Here is a 25,434-nt window from a genome sequence, read left to right on the forward strand (position 1 = left end):
AGCTATTGATTTCTGATTGCATACTTTATTTTTATTTTATTGCATTAAGAGCAGAATCAGTCATTTTTATTATTTTGGTATTTTAGATATTATTATTTTACTGGAACCTAATACATGGAAGGATTTTGAGAATGTTCTTTTGTCACTTGAAGAAATGCTACATTCACTGTTTAACATACACATTGAACAAATATATCTTCTTTATTATGTTAAGTTTTCTACACTTTTAATTAAATTTTGTCCCCTTGATGTGTCCTAGATTAAAACAAGATCTTGTTTTGCTTGGTTGTTTTGTTTCTTCTATGAAAGTTTCTGTTTTATATTTTGTGCTCACATATTCATAAATGTGATGAACTTAGAATTATAATCTTTCTTATCATGTTTTATGTGTTTTGTCTGTATTCTACTTCATCTGATTGGAAAAACATAACTCCTTCCTTCTTTTGCTTTGCATTTTTCCTGTAGACCTTTTGTCATGTCTGCATTTTTATATTCTTAATTATCATTTTTACTTTCTTAATAACTCATGATAAGAATACCTTTTGTTCCACAATATAGACTAGGAATTTTCTTTGGAAGCCAATTGAAGGAATTTATGAGGTTACTTTTTTAAATCTATTTTCAATTATTGATATGAGAAAAGTTTTTTTAATGTCTTTTTAAAAATTTCTGTAAGTATTTCATTCTGAAGCTTTTTTCCCCTCTAAGTTTTGAAACAAAAAGTTTGCTTTTATTCTACTGGTCCCATCAGTATAATATCCTTAGTTTTCTTTCTTTTGGTAGTATCTTGTTGGTATCTTGGAATGAGCAACACAAAATTTTCAATTTTCATCTTGATAATTTCTACTCTCCTTACCTAATCCATTTTATTAAATAATATTTTTAAAAGATGCTTTTATTTACTTAGTTATTTGAAAGGCCCATGGAAAGGGTGGGAGACAGATAGATAAATAGAAAAAAATTCATTCCATCCATTGGTTCACCTCCCAAATGGCTGCAACAGCCAAGGTTGAGCTAGGGTGAGGCCAGGAACCAGGAACTCTACCCATGCATTCCACCAGGGTGGCAGGATGCAAGTACTTGGGCCATCATCCACTGCTTTCTTAGGTGAATTATTAGGGAGATGGATCTGAGGTGAAGCAGTTGGTAATTGAAACAGCACTCCAATATTGGATGCTGGTGTGCAAGTAGTGGTTTAACTTGCTACACCACAGCATGGACCCCTAAATAATTTTTCTTATATTTAAGTTGTATTTTTAAATATGCTTAAAATATGCTTTTTAATTTGTCAGTATTTACTGGTATGCTTGACTTTTAGCTATTAAAAATGAAGTATAGGCAAGCATTTAGCCTAGCAGTTCAGACACTTGATAACACCTCAGATTACCAGGTTTAATTTCCAGTTCTGGTTCCTGACTAGAGCTTCCTGAAAATACAGACCCTGTAAGGCCATAGTGATGGCTCATGTAACTGGGCTCTGATCACCCAAGAGGAAGATCTGAATTGTGTTACTAGCTCCCAGCTTCTGTCTGACACAGCGCTGACTGTTGGAGGCATTTGGCAAGTAAACCAGATGATGGGAACTCTGTCTGACTCAGTCTCTCTTAGTCCCTCTCTCCCTTTCAGATAAATTAATATTAATTTTAAATGGCAAGATAAAATATTATTCCATTTTTTATCTTTTTTTATACCTGTTCCAATTTTTGTTAACTGTATCATTGCTACACTTGCAAATCACTGACATTTATTTTCATTATCATTCCTTTGCCCATCTAAGTTTGTTTTGATCTGTTGACTCTTTTGCTGTTAACTTCTGGGTGTTTCTGAAAGCTCTGAAAGTATGCCTTCAGATTCCTCATGGTCAAACCTATTATAAGCCTTTTTCATTGAGAAAGAGTTTATTAGGATATAAGAATTTGGGTCTTCATTTTACTCCCTGTAGAACATCATATAGATATTACTCATTGCTTTTGCACTGATCCTCAGTGTTGAGAATTCAGGCACAATGCTCGTTGTTTTCCTTTTGATGCTTTTGATGTGTGTCTGTGTGTGTGTGTGTCTGTGTGTGTGTCACTGATAAAGGATATGGTATGTTTAAAGTTCAATTGTTTTTCATATTTACTCTCAGATCATTGTGGACCACTGTGGGCCATCTTCCCTTGGGATATCACATAAACTTTGAATTTGTAGCCACAATATTTATATTATTTCTGAAATTTTTCTTTTTTTTTTTATTTGACAGTTAGAGTTATAGACTTTGAGAGAGAGAGACAGAGAGAAAGGTCTTCCTTCCATTGGTTCACTCCCCAAATGACCGCTACGGCTGGCAATGTGCCAATCCAAAGCCAGGAGCCAGGTGCTTCTTCCTGGTCTCCCTTGCGGATGCAGGGGCCCAAGCACTTGGGCTATCCTCCACTGCCCTCCCGGGCCACAGCAGAGAGCGGGACTGGAAGAGGAGCAACTGGGACAGAATCCAGTGCCCCAACCGGGACTAGAACCCGGCGCCCATATGGGATGCCAGCACCGCAGGTGGAGGTTTAACCAAGTGAACCACAGCGCCGGCCCCTGAAAGATTTCTTTTTTTAAAATTTGTTTAATAAACATAAATTTACAAAGTACAACGCTTGGATTATAGTGGCTTTTTCCCCTCATAACCTCCCCCCCCACAATCACCCCATCTCCCACTCTTCCATCCTATTCACCTCAAGATTCATTTTCAATTATGAAAAATTTCTTTAATAACATACTTACGTACCTTATTCTGATGTGTTGTTTTTGTTTCACTTACACAGGATTCTTAAGCATTCACCAGATATTATTTTTTCTTAGACATTTCTTATTTTCCTTACTCTGTTTTCCCTTTTAAAATTTCTGTTTTAGTGTGTACTGTTTTCTTACTCTTATCCTGTTTAGTTTTTAAAGCAATATATATTTTCCTTTGTGCTCATTTTAGTTTAGTCTTCATTTCTGAAATGGGCTTGCCTTTTCCTTTTCCTTGCATTTCTTCCTTTAGTTCTCTGAAGTTTCTTTTTACTTCTTTCAGCATGCTATGGTCTCTTGTTTTGTGGTATTTTCTTTTGTAGTTTGCTGTGGTTCTCATTTTTGGCCTTCTTCTAAACTACAATTGCTTCATGGACTTAAAAATATTCTATAAAATTCACACTGAGAATTTCATTTGCACACTCTCTCCCACACAGTTAGGGACTACAATTTTTCCAATTCCCATTTCTCTTACCTTTCTTACAACCTAAAGATGGCCTCTGTGTTAACTTACTTTTTTTGAATACTTAGCAGTAAAATGAAAGGAGTTTTTGATTTTTTTTCCCCAAAGCAATCAATGCAAATGGTCCCTGTGGAAAAGGATGAGGAGTCAGAGAAGCAGCCAAGATTCATTCCTTCAATATTGTCCTTTTCAATAGAGCCAGGGCTGGCCCATTTCTGGAAAATATGACCCCTCTGCCCAGCCTTGACTACCTTGCTTCAAGATTTAAGCAAACACATAACACATTTTTGCCACCAGAATTCAGGTCCTTCTGTTCCTTCACTGGTGGTTGTGTCAAGGGATAAACCCCTTTCTTCCTTCTCTCAGCTCCTAGGCTTTCTACATTTTTTTATAATTCAACACCTTTCCACTCATTTTTTTCATTTTTTTCAACCTCCAGCTAGCTTACAGAGGTGCCATTCAATGTAAGGCCATGACCTGCAGGGATCAGTTACTTACCATGGGACTCAGAGAATCCCCTCCAACATACCACTCTTATTTCCTTTCTTCCCTCTCTGTAGGCTGGCTGTAGCCTTCTAAGACTCTCTTCTTTTTCAGTTATGTTGGTGGTGCATGCACACACAAGTAAGGAAGAATTTTTTTTTCTTTGTTGGGATTTTGCTTTTTGTCACCTAAATTTTTAAAATTTTGTTTCTATAATACTTTGTTAAGTTATACAAGTTTCATGTACTACATTTATACACATTTAGGAACATAGTGATATTTCCCACCCTACCCTCCCTCCTGTCTAAGCTCCCACCACCCCTCTCCCCTCTCCCCTTTAGAGTGTGTCTGTCTTTGTGTGCATTCACCCATTCTTCTTGTAGCGTTGTACTTTTTTTTTTTTTTTTGACAGGCAGAGTGGACAGTGAGAGAGACAGACAGAAAGGTCTTCCTTTTCCATTGGTTCACCCCCAAATGGTCGCTGCAGCCGGTGTGCTGCGGCTGGCGCACCACACTGATCCGAAGCCAGGAGCCAGGTGCTTCTCCTGGTCTCCCATGTGGGTGCAGGGCCCAAGGACCTGGGCCATCCTCCACTGCACTCCCGGGGCACAGCAGAGAGCTGGACAGGAAGAGGAGCAACCGGGACAGAATCCGGCACCCTGACGAGGACTAGAATCTGGGGTGCCGGCGCTGCAGGTGGAGGGTTAGCCTATCGAGCCATGGCGCCGGACCGCATTGTACTTTCTTAGGAGAATAAATACAAACATTCTGAGTTAAGCTGATCTTATTGCTAACAGACTCTATAGGAAATATTTTTATATATTATATGAAATTGAACAACTAATTACATTATTAAAACATCTGTGCACTGTGAGTAAATAATTGCCAAGTAAGTCTTAGATGTGCCTGAAAGAGGTGTGCTTTAAGTATGAATTAAACTGTGGAATGTAGAAACTTAGTATTTTTTTTTTTTTTTTGGACAGGCAGAGTGGACAGTGAGTGAGAGAGAGAGATAGAGAGAAAGGTCTTCCTTTGCCTTTGGTTCACCCTCCAATGGCCGCCAAGGCCGGCGCGCTGCGGCCGGCGCACCGCGCTGATCCGATGGCAGGAGCCAGGAGCCAGAAGCCAGGTGCTTCTCCTGGTCTCCCATGGGGTGCAGGGCCCAAGCACTTGGGCCATCCTCCACTGCACTCCCTGGCCACAGCAGAGAGCTGGCCTGGAAGAGGGGCAACCAGGACAGAATCCGGTGCCCCGACCGGGACTAGAACCCAGTGTGCCGGCGCCACTAGGCGGAGGATTAGCCTAGTGACCCGTGGCGCTGGCCAGAACCTTAGTATCTTAAAGGTGGTTGGATGTAGTGCTTCTATGACATTTACATATAATTTCTAAACTTATAAAATGTAGTAGTTATATATACTTTTAGATAATGTATAGTAATTATCTGCAAAAGAGAAAATGGAATGCTCCTTTTGATTTTCCAGATAAACCCATAGGGATCAGCATTGTGGCTTAGCATGTGAAGCTGCTGCCTGCAATGCTAACATCCAGTACGAATGCCAGTTCATGTCCTGGCTTCTCCTCTTCTGATCCAACTCCCTGCTAATGACCTGGGAAAACAGCAGAAGATGGCTCAAGTGCTTGGGCCCCAGCACCCATGTGGGAGAACCAAAGAAATTTTGTGGCTTCTGGCTTTGGCTTGGTCCAGTTCTGGCTGTTGCAGCCAATTGGGGAGTGAACTAGTAGATATTTTCTCTCTGCCTCTCCTTCTCTTTCTGTAACTCTGACTTTCAAATAAATAAATAAATCTGTAAAAGAAAAAAAATAAAATCTGAATATAGGTATAACAATCAATTTCAATTTCCGCTAGTATATTATTGGCATGAATTACTGTTTGAGTAGTCAAAGAAACTGGAAACAGAGAATGAAAATAATCTGTGATATTCTAAATTTTTCATATAAAGGCCCTTGGAGTTTCTTTGTAGTTATGGTTGTTTAGTTGTCTTACACTGAATGAAAATTGATTGGCCACAAAAATTTCTCAAGTTCTCAATATATAGGCAATAGTAGAATTTAGCAAAATACTTTTAAACTTTGAAAGAGAAAATAATGGCATTCTAAAGGGAACTATTTAGCTTATTTCAAATTTTAGACCTTAGAGTGATCATTAAGTTAGTCAAGGTATTTTTAAATATTGCAATTAAATGTATTTGTAACCTCACTAAAATGTTATTCATATGACATGCAAAATCATACTATTGTAATAATTTTAGTATTGAACTGTTTGTTACAAGGTCAGGCTATTCAGAGAATACTAGTATAATATTCTGACAATGTAGTCAAAACATGATCAAGTAAGTACATGTAACTATTGGTGAGGAAGTATGAAGGCAGGGATTGTGTGCAATCTCTCCATTCTGCTCTGAAATGAGTATAACTATGAATGTTTACTTCTTGTTTTGTTTTTTTCTTTGCAGGTAAATGCTAGAAAATCACATAATTCTCATAGCTTTAAAAATTAGAAAGTTGGATCTGCTTTTATTTTATCATGAAGTGCATGAACAAAAGTTAGATAACATTGATGCACACATACACAAACACTTCACGCATACACCCGGCTGTTCTACTTCCGATCCAGATCTCTGCTATGGCCTGGGAAAGCAGAGGAAGATGGCCCAAGGCCTTGGGCCCCTGCACCTGCATGGGAGACCTGGAAGAAGTGTGAGGCTCCTGGCTTCTGATCTACTCAGCTCTGGCCATCGCAGCCATTTGGGGAGTGAACCAGAGGATGGAAGACCTCTCTCTTTCTCCCTCTCTCTCTCTGCCTCTCTGTAACTCTGCCTTTCAAATAATAAATCACTGCCTTTCATATAATAATAAATAAATAAATCTTTTTTAAAAAAACAAAGTTGCTGAAAATTAAGTTAAAAGATAATAAACAGACTTTTATGAAGAACATACTAAAATATGTTGAAGAATATAAAACACATGAGCAAATGGAGATATTTAAGATGTTCTTAGATAAAATGGCTTAAGATTATAAAACTGCTAATAAATAAATTTAATGCTTCTTCGAAAGAAATTGCCATTGACTTTTTGAAAAATTTGGGAAACATACTAATTTTTATGTGAACTAATAAAGGTCTATGACTATCTAAGTCAATTTTGGAATTGAGAAAAAAATGTAGACTTCATGCTACCCTACAAATATTAAAATATTATACAAAGCCATAGCAATAACAGCCATGCAGAAGTGATTCCTAGGCATTGCAAACTCTAGAGGAGAACAGGAAGAGAAAGAGAGAAAGAGAGAGAGAGAGAGAGAGAGGACATGAATAAAATTATATTGCTTAATTTTATGTTGCTAGAATTCTTGTTTCAGTGTATCTGGAAAATAAATTCTCCTATCATTTATGTGAGCAAATAAACTACCTTAGGAAAATTGCTTGTGAATACCATATTATTTAATTTTTCCCCTTATGGAAATATGTCCTAGAAAATCCCTTGTACAGAAGAATATGTTTATCACAATACTATCTGTGGTTGCAGAGAGTTGGTCATAAGGTGACTACTACCAGAATTGGAGATCTGAGGGCTATCAGATACATATATGTTTGCATATTTGTATATAATTCATAAGTACATTGAAAGGTCATGTATATTAATTTGCTATGACTAACATTACAAAGAACTACAGAAAATGTGAATTAAACAATTGAAATTTATCTTCTTACTGTTCTGAAGGTTGGAAGTCCAAGGCCAAGTTTACATCAGTGATACTTTCTCCTGATGTCTCTTACTGGGTTGCAGACCACTACTCTCATGCTTCTTCACACTACTCTCATGCTTCTTGACATGACATTTTCCTTGTGAGCAGCATGACCCTTCCTCTTCTTAGACAGCCTTCATTTTAAGTTAATCATATCTTTAATGACTTTATCCTATGTCTACATTTTGAGGTACTAGGGGATTGGCTTTTCAACATATGAATTTTTGGGGGAGACACAATTCAGCCCATAATACCATAGAATAATTAAAATTAAAAACTCAAAAGTCTATTTGCAATCTGGAGAAATGGAAAAGAATTGAGTGAAAAATTGCAAGAATACAATTGTGTCTATTTTTCAATATAATATATAAAATGGTATAAAGTTGGTATATATTTTATAAGGCATCTATGCAAATATACATATAAAATATGCATTTATGCATAATACTTAGCTTGAAAATTGGTGCCAATAAAAGGAGCATAGAATAGAAATGAAGATTGCGCTAAAAAATAATGAAATCTAAAGAAATAGCCTTGTATCACTGGTAATGAGTACATTCGATAAACTGAGGAGTTTGATAAAATCAGCACTCAATGAGATACATAGCAGACCCATAGTATGGCAGATGTCCTAAACAGCACTCTGGCCTCAGAATCAGCCCTTAAGCCATGCGGATCTGGCTGAAAAGCCCATGAGGGTATTTCAGGCATGGAAAGCCAAGACACTCTGGGAAAAAAAAAAAAAACAAAAAACAAACAAACAAAAAAACACCTAAATGAAAGATCTCCACGAGTGAGATCCCAGTGGAAAGAACGGGTCATCAAAGAAGGAGGTACCTTTCTCTGAAGGGAGGAGAGAACTTCCACTTTGACCATGGCCTTGTCTAAATATGATCAGATTCGGTGAACTCAGGGGGCTTCCATAGCCTTGGCAGCTCATGACAAGAGCCTAGGGTGATTACTGATGCCATAAACAAGAGTGTCAATTTGTTAAGTCAACAACAGGAGTCACTGTGCACTTCCTCCTCATGTAGGATCTTTGTCCTTAGTGTGCTGTACATTGAGATTTAATGCTATAACTAGTACTCAAACAGTTCTTACACTTTGTGTTTCTGTGTGTGTGCAAACTGTTGAAATCTTTACTTAATGTATGCTAAACTGATCTTCTGTATATAAAGAGAATCGAAAATGAATCTTGATGTGAATGGAAGGGGAGAGGGATTGGGAAAGGGGAGGGTTGCGGGTGGGAGGGACGTTATAGGGGGGAAGCCATTGTAATCCATAAGCTGTACTTTGGAAATTTATATTCATTAAATAAAAGTTAAAAAAAAAATCAGCACTCAAAACGGAGATTGAGGGGTAGGTATGCAGCCTAAGTTTCAGCTTCAACTCTTGACTCTGGCTTCCTGCAAATGTAGATCCTGGTATATAGTTTAGATGACTCAGTTAATTGGGTTCTTGCCACCCATGTGGGAGAGCTAGATTGAGTTTCCATCTCCTGACTGTACCCTAGCCCAGGCCTGGTCTGGTGTCAGCAGTTGCAGGCATTTGCATAGTGAACCAGCAGAGAGGAGCATTCATTCTAGCTCTGTATCTCTGTCACTCAATAAATAAATAAAAAGAAATTGTGTAGTACCAAAACTTCTGCATAGGTTAAAAATACATTTCAATTTGAGGTTAAAATTTAAAAAGCCAAGGACTAAAAGTGTAGAGATAAAGTTGTGTAGACACGTGTTAGATTTACATTTGAAGTCACTTTTTAATGGTGAGTTGACATTGCCAGAGACATTGTTAATTATATTACCGTGCACTTCTTAGACTGTCTATTAATTGCTGAGATATTTTGCAATGGTGACAAAAATAGAGAAGTTTTTTTAAGAGCGCTTGATAGAAATTATCAAATAAAATCCCATGGTAGACATCAGTGTGCAAGATTAATGCATGCTTACTAAGAAGTAAATTGACATCAAATTCTGTTATTTCTGGGATAAATATTTTGCCAGAAGACTGGAATTGGCATCTGGGGCTGGACTTGTTTTCACCTGTAAGGGTTCAGCACACAAGCCTCAAATATCACAGAGAACAGAGGATCCACTCTCAGTGACACGAGCCTGCCCCAACTGTGGAGAGAGCGGAGACGTTCCCAGAGGCAGCTGTTGGTGGTTGCTCTGCCTTGGCAGTTTGAGCCCCAGAGCCTGTGATAATTTCAACTAATGATAGCACCTCACAGTCTTACGTGGGTATCCAACCCCCTGCCAACACTCCCAGCTAGACTCAAAGTCAGTGAGGAATGCAGATTTTGGAGTGGCAGTGTGTGTGAAGGAGAAGCTGCAGAAGCATCTACTGGGGTCAAGATGGGCCTTCTCCCTGCCAGCCACTGTGTGCTTTTGTGGGGGGGATGGGGAGAAAGAAATGTGCTTTTCTTTCATTGGATTAGACGGGTACTATGCACTCTGCTTGAAATGTGTGGCCCACAGGATTCTTCCCTAGGCAATATTACCAGTGGCATGAGCTGCCACAGTGTGCTCTCACCTCACTCTTAGAGGTTGACATCTCCTCAAGCCACTGTCTGCAGGAGTCATGCATGGGTCATGTCCCAGCTTGCCACTGCACAGCTCACTTTCCACTCTGCTCCACTTCCCTCTTCTTTCCATAGATTTTCCACTGCAAATTTCTCTCCAGCCCTGGGAGTGCACTTTCTCCACTTTTCTTCTGTTAACTTCCTCTAGTCAAATCAGCACATTTTTCCTCTCTTCAGCCATCTTGGAATTCCCAGTCACTTTCATCTACATAATGGTTGAAGACAAAAAAATAGAATAAATTGTCCTGAGTGTTTGTGGAATACAAGGATTATATTAATTTTAATTTACTTTAATAATAACTTTACTATTTATAATCAACTTTTATCATATATTATCCATGAAATAATCTTATCTATGATTTCATTAGCAATGAAGTGTATTTTTTATTTAGATTTACTTATTATTCAAATAGGAAGCAGCACTGTGCTTTAGAAATAGCTCTGTGTTTCCACACATGCAGTCAAGAGTTGAAATTGATTCTGATACTTAGCTTCTAGATGGCGAAATGTAGTAACCAACGTAAAACACGTAGCACGGGAGCGTGAATTTTATAAAATTCATTACATCTGGGATCTGGTGCTGTGGCTAAGCATGTCAAGCCACTGTCTGTGGCACCTGCATTCCATCTGGGCCCCAGCTAGAGTCCTGGCTGTTCACTTCTGATCCAGCCCCTGCTAATGTGGTGGCAAAGAAGTGGAAGATGGCCCAAGTACTTGTGCCCCTGCATCCACGTGGGAAACCTAGAGGAGGTTCCTGACTCCGGACTTTGGTCCCGCCCAGCCCTGGTTGTTGTGGCCATTTGCCGAATGACAAAGCAGATGAAATATCTGTTTATTTTTTTCTCTGTCTAATCTCTTTCCCTCTCTTAATTACCACTTATAAATAAATGAGTAAATCTTTAAAACATTAGCAGATTTTGTTCTTAGGAACTTTACCAATTGTGTGATCATGTAGCACCAATGGCTACAGAACCCATGCACTAGGTACGAGATTGAATAATACTGGGTGCCTTAGATGGAACCAAGAATTTTAATTGATTTTAAAAAAAGAAACACTAAGGGGGCAAGGGAGGCAGATCAGGAATAAAGTTCTGTGTTTCATACTATACTAAGCATTATTCTTTGTTCTATCCAGATTTTTTGTTATCCTCGCTTTGAAGCTGAGTCAGAAAGCCTCTCATTTAGGCTTTTAGCACCTCTGGAGTGTACTCAGAGAAAATTATGCCTGGGGTGGCTGAAAGAAAATTGATTTAGGAATCAAATCCTGTTCAGATTCTCAACTCATATTAACACACTGTGAACTGAGGCTCATAACTTCACTTTGGGGGGCTTCAGATTCAATATCTGTGAAAAGGGGAAATAAATACTTGCCCTGCTTACATAATAGGTAGCAGAGGATGAGAAGAAAATCGAATATATACTAAAGTATATAAAAGTGGTATAAAAGTTTAAATTTAATAAGTATGTTAATACTTAAAGAGTCTAATACCATATGATGTTTAGTGTTTTTAAAGCAAAATGAGACTGTCAACACTTTGTTTTATTTAATCCCAAGAAGTATTGTTGTACTTACCAAGAAATAAGATTGTGCTTGCACGTGTACTATTCATCTAGTCTTTCTTTTTTGGCTTCTTCTCTATTGTTTTCAATTTAGAATTATTATTTTTCATTCAGTTTATACAAATATTTCTTTTATGAGATATTGCACTTTAACTTTCTGAGATTATAAAAATTATAATTTTCTAAATTGTCACTGATTTGAAGATACCTTCTGTTATAACATGAATCATTATTTAATATTGCACTAAGAATGGAAAAAATGAAAATGATCGCTTAAATTCAAACACACTTCAATCTTAATTTCAGAGTTTTGAAAATGTCAACAAATACACACAAAGAATTTGTAATAAATCATAATCGTGAGGGCTGACTCTGGCATAGTGGTAAAAGCCACTGCCTGTAGTGCTGGCATCCCATATGGGTGCTGGTTCCAGGCCCAGCTGCTTCACTTCTGATCCAGCTCTCTGCTATGGTCTGGGAAAGCAGTAGAAGATGGCCCAAGTCCTTGGGCCCCTGCGCCTGTGTGGAAGACCTGAAGGAAACTCCTGGCTCCTGGCTTCAGGTCTGCCCAGCTTCAGCCATTTAGGCCATATCTGGAGCGAACCAGTGGATGAAAGACCTCTCTCTCTCTCTCTCTCTCTCGCTCTTGCTCTCAGTCTCTGCCTCTGCTGTTCTGTAACTCTTTCAAATAAATAAATAAATCTTAAAAAAATAATAATAGTGTCTTGAACTTATGAAATCATTATTATTTAAAATTATATTTTGCATACATTATCTCATTATGCTGTCACAGGATATTAGTGTTTCCACTAATAAAAATAAGTGAAATGATAATTTATAAAATACAACTTATTTGAATAGTATTATACAGCATAGCATATCTGAGGGAGAACCCAGTCGTCTGGAAGATCTGGAAACCATTATACATAGTGAAATAAGCCAGACCCTAAAAAGACAAATATCATATATTTGCCCTGATCTGTGGTAACAAATAGAGTGACTAAAAGATAATCTATAGAAGTGAAATTGACACTTTGAGATGCCATGATTTTGAATATCACTTATCTTGATTGTTGAGGAATAGGGTTTTTTTCATTTTTTTGTTCATACTATCAGTTGAACAAACAGTGTAGGGTTAATCTTATGAGTATAAAGTTGACTGAAAACAAATATTTATAAAAAATAAGAATGGGAATGGGAGAGGGAGAAGGAAGAAGGTTGGGAGAGCAAGCAGGAGGGAGGGTAGGGTAGGAAGAATCACTATGTTCCTAAATTTGAACACATGAAATACATGAAGTTTGTATACCTTAAATAAAAGTTTTCTAGGTAAGAATCAAATTACCATATGAGTCATTTGAATACTATTATACTGTATAGTATATATATATTTTTTTGACAGGCAGAGTGGACAGTGAGAGAGAGACAGAGAAAAAGGTCTTCCTTTGCCGTTGGTTCACCTTCCAATGGCCGCAGTGGCTGGCGCGCTGCGGCCGGCGCACCGTGCTGATCCGATGGCAGGAGCCAGGTACTTATCCTGGTCTCCCATGGGGTGCAGGGCCCAAGGACTTGGGCCATCCTCCACTGCACTCCCTGGCTACAGAGAAAGCTGGCCTGGAAGAGGGGCAACCGGGACAGATTCCGGCACCCCGACAGGGACTAGAACCGGTGTGCCAGCGCCGCAAGGTGGAGGATTAGCCTAGTGAGCCACGGCGCTGGCCAGTATTTTAAATTTAGGTTTAGGTTGTGATACTCACAAATCTTTAGGTAGTCAATTTTGAACTGGCACAGCAGAAAAACCTGCCCACTCTTGAATCTCTTATAAAAATGCAATATGCAAGGGTCTTCTTTTTGAGTACAACCTGAAGTGTATTCAGTTGTGTGGGCCCCAAGCATACCTACCCATGAAATGACTTCGAGACTATCACACCTATAATCTAAATTCTTTTCTTTTGCTTATTTAATTTTTAATTCTATGTTTTGGTTGGCATTGGGGCATAGTGGATGAAACTGTCATGTCCAACACCAGGATCCCATATCAGAATGCCAGTTCAAATCATGGCTTCTCTGTGTCAGATCCAGGCTCTTTGTATTAGGCAGGGCAATGGATGACTGCCCAAGTATTCTAGTCTCTGTTACCCACTTGGGAGACCTGTTTGGAGTTCCTGGCTCCTGACTTCAGCCTGGATCAGTGTGGCTGTCCCCAGCATTTGGGGAGTAACCATCAGACAGAAAAATCTGTGTGTGTGTGTGTGTGTGTGTGTGAGCATGTGTGCATGTATACACTACTCTCTCTGTCTTTCAAATAAATATTTCCAAAAATATTTTAACTAATACATAAAAGTACATATTTATACAATTTCTACATGTTCCAATGTACTTTTGTTTTTGCAAATATTACTATGTAGTATTTATGTTTATTGCTTTGCTTATCTCTGAATACCATTTTTCACTAGAAGGACCCATGGAGTGATGGTTGACACTAGAACCGGGACAAGGAAAATTCCAAAGACCTTTGAGAACATAGTGGTGATAGAAACTACAGAAGTACCATAAGTGAAAAAGAAAAGATGATCACATATCAGAAAGACGTAGGAGCTAATAGGAAAGACCTCCAAAAAGGCAACACTTGAATCCATTTAATCAACAAAACTGTAATAAAGTGACTGTTATTGTCCATCTAAATATAATTAAAGAAATATATCTGTACATGAATAAATAAATGATACAACTTTTCCTCATAGAATAATGTAGAAAGAAAGTGGAAAATTAAAATAAAGACAAATCACCATTCACACATCACAAAAGTGATTTCTGTAAATGAGATGCATTATAAATGCTAAAACTATCAGACAAAACTTAGGAACAAGACATCTGCCTAGCTTCAAAGCATCTCCCCTAAATGCTTATTTCTTCATTTATTTAAAAATATATGTAGTTCTTTTAACATACACTCAAAAATTCTTTCATAGTTTTCTCAACAGGAACAGAAACTTCCTCTGTTTCAGTGTGGAAAGGGCTTACGGTGGAGAACTGAAAGCAAAAATAATAACTTCTCCATGGAGAAACCTAATAAAAATACCCTTAATGAAGTAGTCAAGGTTAACATCCCAAGTAATAAGATGTAAGATACGATGAAATAAGGACACATCACTTTTATGGTGTTCATTCCTAATCTCCACAATACCGGTCTAATCATGAGAAAACACCAGTCAAAAACTGAGAAGCATTCTACAAAGTAACTAATCAGAAGTGTGAAGGTCATACAAAACAAAATGAAGACTGAGAAACTGTTATATACCAGGAGGGACAGAGACTTGATTAAACGCAATGTAGTGACCCAGATTGGATTCTTCTACAGAGAAAGGACATTAGTTGAAAACTGGAGAAGTGCAATTGATGTCTGTGGATTCTGGATTAACAGTCTGGTATCAAAGCTGAACTTTTAATTGTGACAACTGAAATATAGTTCGAAAAAATATGATGATGTTACAGGTAACTGAGTGAAGGGTACCTGTGACTCCTCTGTAATATGTTGAAACATTTTTGTAAGGTTAAAATTATTTTAAAATTAAAAATTAAGATAAATCTACAAAACCAAAACAAAAAAGAACTTGGCAATGTAATTCTGGAAGACAGAAGAAAGATTACAGCTAGAAATAATTTTGGCAGTTGCAGTTGAAGAGAAGTTGATTCTTTAAAGAGGAAAAATTAGATCACCTGGAGAGAATGTGAATGGTTTTGAGAGAATTGCAAGTTTACCCTTCTGAAAGGATATAGTTCGTTCAGCAAATGACAATTACATAAAACGAAGAACAATATGGTGGTCACGGTGCAGCTTCGAATAATAAAGACACATCTGAATTTGATCTGAATTTCAGATTTGGAGAATAAGTTAAATTGTCATATTTAGTTCATTTATACTAAAGTCGGGTAACTTTTCTTTCATGTTTTAAGTAACTTTTTAAGAGATTTTAAGAAGTTTTTCCCTTTTAGTTGTAACCATTACCAGGAAATTTTTCCGAGAATAGGAGCATTAATATTGCAGAAAATAGGAAACCATATGGAGAAAGTAAAAATCATCTGGAACTTTGCAATCCATTATTGCTTTGTACTTGCTCTGTTTCATCTTGGTCATTTGTATATGTATGTCTGCATTCTTTTAAAAATTGAACTTCATATCATGTTATGTATGTATGCAATTTATTTTACTGAACAGTTTCATTTTCCCCCACATTATTAAATATTCCTTGAAGACAAAAAAAAGAGGTTCTATGAGTAACATGTTTTGCATTTAATAAAATCCAGAGAATTCAATGTGGTGGCAGTGTCCCAACTACTTGAGCCACATTTGCTGACTCTTAGATGTGCATTAGCAAGAAGCTGGAATAAGGATCAAAGGTGAGACTCGAAACCAGGCACTCCAATATGGAATATGGATGTCCTGGGCAACCTAACCATAGAGCCAAAGTCTTGCCCAGATAACCATTTTAAACATTCATTGAAATACAGAAGTCCGTGTAGGGCGAAAGACATAAGGATTTAACTCCAGTAATGATTGGTTTTGATTAGTTTCAGCGATAAAAATGTGGTTAATTAGAAAAATTCCAGTGGCATCAGGATCAGTATTTAAGGGTCATCAAAATATCTGCCTATTGAGGTACCTCCTATTTCCTAAAATATTTACAGTTGATTTTTGCATCCTTGTTTTTATCTTAGAGATAAGAATCCCACCAGTGTTACATGCAAGCAGAGGTATGAGTCCCTAGATAAGAGGCAATGTTTCCTCTAGTGGATTTTGTTATATTTGAGCCGTTGTCTCAATGCACTGTTTTGCTCACCTCTGAAATTATTACTTTGAGCAAGTACAGTTAAATGTTGCAGTGCCTGAAAATTTCCAGCACTTTAAGACTCAAACAACGTATTTCCTCTTCTTTAATTATAGATTTTTAAATTAAAGGTTTATAATAGCAATAGAGCCTCTGTGCAGTTGTCTTGAACCTGAGAGATGTAGTATATGTAATGCCAAGATTTATTGCCTAGGTAAACAGTCAAGAAAGACTGTCATGAAATGCAACATTCCAGCCAAGATATAATAAGGACATGAATCAGTGCCTCATTCTCCCCTTGAAGGCAGCATTGGTTCTGTGCTATAGAAAAGGAGGTGGGAATTCCTATTGTTATTTATTAATTTTTTTTGACAGGCAGAGTTAGACAGTGAGAAAGAGAGAGAGACAGACAGAAAGGTCTTCCTTCCGTTGGTTCATCGCCCAAGTGGACATTACGGCCAGCGCGCTGCTCTGATCGGAAGCCAGGAGCCAGGTGCTTCCTCCTGGTCTCCCATGCGGGTGCAGGGGCCCAAGCACTTGGGCCATCCTCCACTGCCTTCCCGGGCCACAGCAGAGAGCTGGGCTGGAAGAGGAGCAACTGGGACAGAATCCGGTGCCCCAACCGGGACTAGAACCAGGAGTGCCAGTGCTGCAACCAGAGGATTAGCCAAGTGAGCTGCAGTGCCGACCCTATTGTTATTTAAAATGTAGTTATGATGAAAACTAGAATTTGAATTTGACACTGAAAATTATTCTGAATTTTTAATGAAAATTCCTGTTAAACTTTTATTTAAAGTTGATAGAGTCCCTGAGAATGCTTTCACCCATATATTAAAGTGACTGAGATGATGAGTAAAGGAAAAAAAAAAAAAAACCTTCCCCATTTTCAATGTCATTTTCTAATAATCTAACTCTAAGACATTCAGACACTCAAGACTGAGTGTCAATTGACTGGAAAGAGCTTCCTTTTGGTCAGGGAAAATAATTCATATATCAATGTTATTTTAAGTGATTCCTTTGAGTGATGATATGTAACCACCTGGGAACAAAGAAGTGAACCCTATCGGACTATGCTACACATTTATAACTAGTGTAGGGGAGCTGTGCCAGGATTGTGAAAGGTGTGCCCTGCATGAAATGAGTCCCCAAGTTTTCTGAAAGTATTATAAAAGTCCCTTAGAGCCTTTAGAGCCACTTTCTTCTAGATTTGTAAATTTCCACCAGGGCCCAGGGTGAAGGTAAAGCTGCATGGAGCACTCCTTTTGGTCTCTTTCCTGGGTTCTTTATCATGATCTTTCCTCTGTTTGCAGACCTGAGTGAGCAGAGAATCACTGTCAGATTTGAGAGGAACACTCCGAATGGAAGGATAATAAGAATGTCAGAAACTACTCTGGAACTGTTAAAATCCAAATATCCATATTCCATTCAGAGATAAACTATGGGCATTGTAATCTCTCTATGTAATCAGAAGGAAATTTCTCTCTTTGCTTTGCCACTATGGAAATCTTCAATTTCACTTTAATTCTCACTGTCCTACAGTCAATTTTCCACTCTTCTTTGGATCTCTCCTTCCACAGGTTTGCATGCCAGAGGAATGAGCGAGGGCAGAATTGGCATAATTAAAATATCTTGGACTGTCCAAATCTTCATTACTTAAGTGGCTCTCTTGATCCTTGATTCTAAGAAACTTTCCGCTAAAATATGGCCCACATTAAATAAAAAAAAGTACAATCTCTTTGTTGGAATATTGGCTACCCTTACTAGTTGTGTGACCTTGAGAAATTGCCTACTATTTCTATCATGTCTAATTGGAGAATAAAAATAATGTCTATCTGGGCTGATGCTGTGTTGTAGGAGGTAAAGCTGCTGCCTGCATGGCCAGCATCCCATAATGGTGCCAGTTTGAGTCCTGGCTGCTCCACTTCCAATCCAGCTCCCTGCTAATCCACCTGGCAAAGCAGTGTATAATGGCCAAAGTCCTTGGGTCCCTGCACACATGTGGGGGACCTAGTTGGAGCTTGTCCAGCAATGGCCATTGTGGCCATTTGGGGAGTGAACCAGAAGAAAGAAGTTGTCTCTCTCTCTGTCTCTGCCTCTCTCTCTCTCTGTAAACTGTACCTCTCAAATAAAATAAGTAAATAAAAAGAAAAAAAAAGTGCCTGTCTCAAAGAGTTGTGTATGAGATGAAATGAGTTATGTGTGTGTGTAAAGCTCTTGTGAGAATGCCTGATGCACAGAAACAGTAAAAATTACCTCTTTTCAGAAAATTGCCTTTATTTTATGTGTTTGAGTTAATTTGTTTGCCAATAACAGCAAGCACAGCAAACAATGACCTACAGAAAAGCAAAAAATTTACTGGTTCATATAACTGAACAGTATAGGGGCAGATATGGATTCAGTCAGGTTGATAAAGGGTTTTAAACAAGTTCATCAAAATATGATTTTGCTTTTTCTGTCTGGGGTCTGAAAACTGTGTGAAGATTTTTTTCTTTAGGCATGTATTGAGCTTAGATGACTCTAAGAAGTTCCCAAGAATATATGCTTCCCAGATGGTGTCAAGTACAAAAAAGTATGAAGCTGTGTTTCAACAGTAGCAGTCAGTCTTATTGCAGGCCAATCCTTGGACAAATATATGAAGCTGAAGTAATGTGAAATGACCCTTAAGTAAAGTAAAGATCTCTCAGATAGTAAGAAGTGATATGGACTTTGGGTAAGGAAAAGCATGGTTCCAGTAAGAAGCTGAGAAGTTGTTACCCAGAACAGGACATAGCCCCAAAGATTCAGAAACAGCTAATGCCATATCAACCTAGATATATGAAGGTATCACAGCTTGTGTTATGCCACAGTGGGTTAAGCTGCCACATGACAATACCAGCATCCTATATTAGAGTGCTAGTTTGAGTCCTGGCTGCTCTGCTTCCAATCCAGCTCCCTGTTAATACCCCTGGGAAAACAGCAGAGGAGGGCTCAAGTACTTGGGACCCTGCCACACATAGGAGAGACCTGGATGGAGTGTCAGCTTTCTGGTTTTGGCTTCCCCCACCCATTTGGGGGAATGATTCAGCAGATGGAATGTCTCATTTTCTCTCCCTTTCTCTCTCTTTCTCTCTCTCAACTCTGTCCTTCAAATGAATAATAAATATTTTAAAAAAGAAAGAAATATGAAAGGGCTTCAAAAATTTTTTGGCAACATGGAATTAAAAGGTGCTTATTTAGGTACAAAAATTTGAAATCTTCGAACTTTTTTTTTCATAATATACACTTTCCACACTTTCAAAGTGCCCTTGTAAGAATATAACAAGTAAGGATTAAAATGAGAATCTCAATATACACATAGGGTTCATTTGAATAAGATAGTGGGAAATAATATTATAAGTGTGAATGAAAATAATAGGGAAACAAGTGATGATAATGCAATTTGCTTTTATATTCAAAAGTAATTTTTGATTTTGAAAAATTGCACAAATGTGATCTCATTTTTTTTCTGTGCAACATCTTGTGATAGTCTCATGGCTTTATATTTTTTAAAACATTTTATTTATTTATTTGAGAAATAGAATTACAGACACAGAGAGGGAGAGACACAAAGGTCTTCCATCTGGTCCCCAGACGGCCGCAAGGGTTGGAGCTGAGCCAATCTGAAGTCAGGAACCAGGAGCCTCTTCCCAGTCTCCCATGTGGTTGCAGGGTCCCAAGTTCTTGGGCTATTTTCCATTGCTTTGCTTTCCTAGGCGAAAGCAGAGAGCTGCATCAGAAGAAGAGCAGCTGGGACTTGAACCAGTGACTAAATGGGACTCTGGCATCACAGGCAGAGACTTAGTCCACTACGCCACAGCGTCTGCCCCAGTCCTATGGCTTTATATTCACCATTGTTCTTACAAAGAAACTGATGCTCATTTTTGTTAAGCCTTTTTTTTTTTCTGAAGATTTACAAGATTAGAACCCAGGTCTACTAACGTTTAGTCTTCTATGATTTTTATTATTTTGCTCCTTTTTAGAAAGATTTAACCAGTGGATCATACCCTGGCAAAGCGTCAGGGGGAAAGGGTATCCCTGTGAGATATTGGCAACTATAAAAGACATAAGAAGGAGGTAGCAATTGGTAAGCACATCCCGCTTGATGCTTTAACATTCCAGATGATCTTGCAATAAAAATCATACCACTCTATCCAGAGTGGGCAAAACACTTCATTAATGGAAAAAATGATTAGAGGTGGAAAGCTGCTCAGCAGCTCTAATGGGCTCAATTTTGTTCACAAAATAACTTATAAACCATCCATAGTATTCTACTAGTACCTCCTTCTCTTGATTTATAATCTCTTTTTTATGGGTTCAGAATGGAATCAATGGTCTGGAAGAGCACAGGAGGGTAATGTTTCCCAGAAGAGATGATATTAGAAAAAAATGTGCTGCCCTTGCAGGTTTTCATGCACTTCCTCATTGGTTTACAGGTTGTTTTCTTTCTCAACTGTGATCTGGAAATGTACGGCCAGAGGATCTCAATAAATGCTCCAATGTGTGACCAGTTAATTTCATTAACATCAGTTCTCTCCGAAATGATGCTACATATACTTGGCCGCAGAGAGAAGTGGCACAAATTAGGGGATGCTATAGAGCCAAATAGAAGTGAGAATTTCTGAGTTTCTATTGCCTCATAGGGTGATTATAGATAATGTATGTATTGTATGAAAAAAATGAATGTTAAATGTTTGAGTACATACATATATTTACCCAGACTAGACACTGCAAATATATATATGTGTATATATATATATATATCTGCGTCTCACATACTAACTCATATATAATATAAATATAAATATATAAATATAATGTACATTTATAATGTAAATCTAAATATAAAATTACAAATGTATATATATATATATATATCATATACTACCTAATAATTTGTTCAAAAGAGACCCTAAAAATTTAAAAAGAACCATTTTAATGTGGGAAACACCTTCAACGTTTTGTTTAATTTTGTTTGACTTGGTCAGGGACCATCATTACCACTGCTTTGTCAATGAGAAAAAGAGTTTTTTCTGTTATCCATAACCTCCCTTGCAGTCATCCCATGAACTAGGATAATTCATTTTTGAAACACGTTCATGGAATTAGAAGTACTCCTGTAACGCATCACAAAGTCGAATCAACCTCAACCTCATGAACATTTAATGAACTGGTATCCAGTTATCCAAAGAGTCATTTATCCATTTATTGAAGCAATTATTATCAAGACTTGAGAAACATGATGGCCTGGAATTCAAAAGGTGTTCCCATTTCTTTTAATAAAAATAATCACCACAGATTTCACTTATAAGTTACTATCTCCCTTACAAATGACAGTTCTTTGTTACAGCAAGGAAGTGCATCATCATTCTATTTAAGAGAGACCAACTGCTTGTCAAAATTCATAATATATTTGGCACTTCTGTCACGGACATGGCAATGGAAAGTAGTCATAATGCTTTAAATATGTGTTTTACATCTGCTTTTGCCTTAATGTAATTTAAATAAACAGTGGTAGAATAACTAATTTTTTCTTTTTCTTTGCCTTGTGTCTAGTGGTCACAAAAAAGTTAAAAGAAGAGATCTGGTGCCGTGGCGTAATGGGTAAAGCTGCCAACTGCAATGCTGGCATTCTATATGGGTGCAGGTTCTAGCTCCGGCTTTCTTATTTCTGATCCAGCTTTCTGATATGGCCTGGGAAAGCAGTAGAAGATTGCCCAAATGCTTGGGCCCCTTCATCTTCATGGGAGACCCAGAAGAAACTTGTCCCCTGGGTTTGGATTGGCCCCAGCTGCAGTCGTTGCTGCCATTTGGGTAGTGAACCAGTGGATGGAATACCTCTCTCTCCCTCTGTCTCTGTCTCTCTGTAACTCTTTCATAAAAAAAAATCTTTTTTTAAAAGTTCAAAGAAAATTACTATCATCTAGTAAGCTCCTATATAGTTCTATGATTGCATTTTAAGGATTTAGAATTTATGTCAGTTACTGAATTTTGTATGTAAAGGTAAAGCTCAATGTCTATATGGTGATTTCAGATACTGATATATGATACTCAGATTTTTGATCATGGTGTTGAATCATGCTTAATTAATCAAAAGTGAAAAGACCTCCTTAGAATTTATTTTTAGATAGCAATGACCAAAGTGACACAAAATCCTGTGTGAAGGCTGGGGTGGAGGACATTCTCTCTATTGATTGGAACTAATCCCTGCCATGCTCCAGGAGTGACAGTCAGTAGCATATATTGTATTATTTCAGCAAGAAGAACAAATTCATACTTGATCAAGCAAAGACACAACGAGATCCATAAATCAATGTGAGTCAGATCTCTGTTCTTCCAGAATATGAGCACGGCTTTTTGGCAACCTTTATGGTTAACAGAAACCATCTTTTTGCACTACCCATTAGTGTAGGAAAATACATTTTCATTAACTGCAGAAGGATTGAACATCTCTTTCCTTGCCTGTCCCTCTGCTGTATGTGGTATCTAAAGTCATAGAACATTAAACCTGGCTACCTTCCAATCCAGAAGTTCTTATGAACCTGAGACTACATGCAAAACAGCTGTGAATTTGTAACTACATGATCCATACATTTAACCCATGCTCATGAGCTCTCCAAAATTTAAGAATGACTTCTCTAATCTGAGCTGTTTTGTCACAAAAGAAAAGAGGAAAACATACAGGTCTCAATAGCTACACTAAGAATCCAAAGTTTATTTGAGGCGGAGGCAGAACTGAAGCTCAAGTCTTCTTTCAATTAAACGGCTGCTATTTCTATAGGAGATTGTCCTCGTTGAGTATTATGTCTATTACACCCCATACAGAAAAAATTGTAAAATTTTGAAAGATGAAAAAAAAAAGGAGAGATGTACAGAGAAAGAACTAGAGAAAAATCTTGGAAATAAATGATTCCAAATGTTCAGGCTTCAGAAGACTGTATTTTCTATTGTTAGCCCAACTTTTCATTACTTGCCAATTTTTGTGTTTAGTATTGTTATTAAAATTAAAACTCTCCTTTCTTTACACAAGCAACAGTTAACTGATTATTCTAAGGTGGTTCTAAACTATTTATAAAACTAAATAATATAATACTAAATAATAACTTCAGTAAATGGGAAAGCTATTGATAAAAATTTTCATCAGGATATACTCGTCAAATGGAGAGAAACACATTCAAATTTTTGCTTACAGTTTTCACCTGTCAAATTTCTGAATCCAACACTGTTACAACACTGTTAAATTCTTGATTATGTGCAAAGAATCAGTAGATACTCTTTTGAATAAGAACGTAATATATACACATAATTTGGAAATTGAACTCAAATATGAAGTCATGCATTTGCTTAATGATGAGGACACATTCTGAGAAATGCATCATTAGGCAGTTTTGTCATTGTCTGAACAGCATAGAGTGTACTTACACAAATCCAGATGGTATAGGCTATTTTGCACCTAGGTTGTATGACTACCATCTATCTTTCTGTCTATCTATCATCTGTCTAAATCTACCTATTGACACTAGGGCCAGAATGAAACAACAAGATTAAATAAAGCGCAAGAAAAAAATAATGCAGCCAAGAGGTCTGATAAACACAAGATGTATGAGTCTACTACTAACAAAGCATGGCATACTGTATTATAGTAAACTTTTTTTAACAACTAGAAGGAGTTCATATTAAAATAACCATATACTATGTATATGAATAGGGGATACAACTAATTAACTTAAAAGGATAATTCAAAGTACTACAGACTCTTCTCTATAAATTGTAATGAAACAAACACTAATACCAATAAAAAAATCTCTGAAATTGGACCCTCATCATCTCACTCATTATAAATATGAGGTTTTAGTTTTTTTATGCTTTAAGCAATTTTAGTGAGGTATGTAGTTTATACACAAAAATGCACATATTAGCTGGTTAACATTTGGTGAGTTTGGACATATGCATACACTCAAGAAACTATGACAGGAGAGGAAGTTATGGGGCAGTGGGTCAAGCCTCCACTTCAGAAGCCACATCCCATATTGGAGTCCTGGTTTGGATAAGGTTTCCTCTGCTTCCAATCCACCTTCCTGCTACTGTACCTGGGAAGCAATAAACTATGTCCTAAGTGATTCAGTTCCTGCCACTCAAGTGAAGACATGGATTTAATTCTGGGCTCCTGGCTTTGACCTGGACCAGCCTTGGCCATTGTGGGCATTTACAAAATGGACCAACAGATAGGAAATATCTTCCTCTATCGCTCTCCTCCTTTCCCCCTCCCTCTTGGTCACACTGCCAATCAAACAAGTAAATAAACAAATAAGTCTTTATAAAGGAACTACGACCAGGATGAAGGTAATAGACATATCTCTCGTCTCCAAATGTTTCTTTGTTTCTCTTTTGATGTTGTTGGGTCAAGAAGACATAATAAGATTTATACTATTTGCAGAAAAGGTTATTATTATTTTTCCTTATTTCATTTAGTATTTGTAAGGATAAGTTTTACTTTATTTATATGGATACCTGAGGGTTCACAAAGTCCTCCCATTAGACTTACGCATTTGAGAAACAGCTTATCTGTTTTATATGACTAAATTTTCTTATCTATTTATTTCAAAGACAGAGTGACATAGAGGCAGGGCAAGGTACACAGACACAGCTTTCCCTTCCATCACCTGGTTCACTCCCCAAATAGGTGCAATGGTCAGGACTATGCCAGACCAAAGTCAGGAACGTAGAATTCCATCTGTGTCTCCCATATGAATGGGAGGAGCTCAAACACTTAGGCCATCATTCACTGCTTTCTCTGGAATATTAGCATGGAGTTGGATGATAAAGGGAGCAAATGGGAGTACCAGTGGCACTCAGATATGGGTTGCCAGAATTGCAGGCAACAGCTTAGCCTGAGAGCCACAACGGTGTCCCTACATAACTTTATCTGTTGAGGGGGTCTGTGTTTTTTTACATCTGTAAAGCTATAATCATAAGCAGA

This window comes from Oryctolagus cuniculus, chromosome 10, assembly GCF_051225735.1.
Source record: "Oryctolagus cuniculus isolate XC-2025 breed Fujian yellow rabbit chromosome 10, ASM5122573v1, whole genome shotgun sequence".
NCBI lineage: Eukaryota > Metazoa > Chordata > Mammalia > Lagomorpha > Leporidae > Oryctolagus > Oryctolagus cuniculus.